Consider the following 1,537-nt stretch of genomic DNA (forward strand, 5'->3'; position numbering starts at 1 on the left):
CTGACCTCGTGATCCGCCCATCTCGGCCTCCCAAAGTGCTGGGATTACAGGCTTGAGCCACCACGACCGGTCTATTCTTTCTTTCTTACATGGACAGTAGCTTGCTACAGATGCTCTCTTGCTTGTTATTTTTTCATTAACAGTATATCCTGGTGAGCACTCCATATCAGTTTTACATTGTCTTTCTCATTCTTTGATAGAGACGCTTGGTACTCCATTTTATAGACAAACCCTAGTTTATTCAGTCTCCCATGAATGAGTGCTTAGATTTGTAATTCCAGAAATGCTGCAATGAATAACCTTGAGCATATATATATATATACAGACACACATATTCCCGTTGTTGGAAATATATCTCCAAGACAGATTCCTAGAAGTGGTATTGCTGGGTCAAATTGCATATGTGGTTTTGTGAGGTACTGCCAAGTTCCCTTTGCAGTTTGCACTCCCACTAGCAATGTACAAGAATGCCTGTTTCCCCACAGCCCACAGAACATATCGTCATCCATGTCTGTCTGTATTTTTCCCCATCTGGGTCTTCCTCTCAATCTATCTCCCATTTATGAGTCTTTCTCTTCACTCCCATCAGTCTCTCCCCTTTCTCCACATTTCTCTCTCTCTTTTCTCCTCTATCTGCCTCTCTCCTCCCTCCTTCCCTCCTTGGTCCCTGCCTCACTTCCAGGTGCTGTCGCTCGCCTACTCCAGGCTACTTCTGTGTCTGTCTTTCCCTCTGACTTTCTCTCTCCCTGGGGACAGGACTTCGATGGCAGCAGCTTGGGTGTGAGACGCACTTGGAGTGGCAACCACACTGACACTCACACGCCCAGACGTCCCTGTCGAAGCGAGAGACACAGATGGGGCTAGAGCAGAGGTGTTGCGGGAGCCCCAGAGAGTTGAAGATGCCAGGGAAGTGTGGGAGCCAAGCATGGGGGTTCGAAGGCAGGGGCGGTGGCTGTTGGCCAAGAGTCAAAGAAAGGGGGTTAGATATCACCCTCCCACCGAAAGCAGTTCAAGGTCCAAGTGACAGCCTGTACAGTAGGCAGAGCACTGGCCCGGAGTTAAGGAACCTGTACCCCAGTCTCCGGGTAACCACTAATTCCGCGTAACTCTGGGCAAGTCCTTCTCACCAAGCCTCTGTTTATCTGGGGGAAAGTCAGTGGTTTTTTTCAATCATCTCCCTCCGCCTTTTTTTAAAGAGAGGATCTCACTCTGTCATCCAGGCTAGAGTCCAGAGGCGTGAACATGGCTCACTGTAGCTTTGACCTCCTGGGATCAAGTGATCCTCCTGCCTCAGCCTCCCAAGTAACTGGGACCACAGGCACATGCCATTATGCTCAGCTTATTTATTTATTTATCTATCTATTTTGAGATGGAGTCTCACTCTGTCGCCTAGGCTGGAGTGCAGTGGCGCGATCTCGGTTCACTGTAAGCTCCGCCTCCTGGGTTCAAGCGATTCTCCAGCCTCAGCCTCCCGATTAGCTGGGACTACAGGCGCCCACCACCACGCCAGGCTAATTTTTTGTATTTTTAGTAGAGA

At 49.3% G+C, this 1,537-nt stretch overlaps 1 protein-coding gene across 2 annotated transcripts in view; it reads right to left on the reverse strand.

Annotated features, from left to right (window-relative positions):
* Positions 1–1,537, reverse strand: part of STARD3 (StAR-related lipid transfer (START) domain containing 3) — a 27,888-nt gene that overhangs the window by 14,573 nt on the left and 11,778 nt on the right. The gene's annotated exons all lie outside the window — the stretch shown is intronic.

This window comes from Colobus angolensis, unplaced genomic scaffold (genome assembly GCF_000951035.1).
Source record: "Colobus angolensis palliatus isolate OR3802 unplaced genomic scaffold, Cang.pa_1.0 Scaffold83, whole genome shotgun sequence".
Lineage (NCBI taxonomy): Eukaryota > Metazoa > Chordata > Mammalia > Primates > Cercopithecidae > Colobus > Colobus angolensis.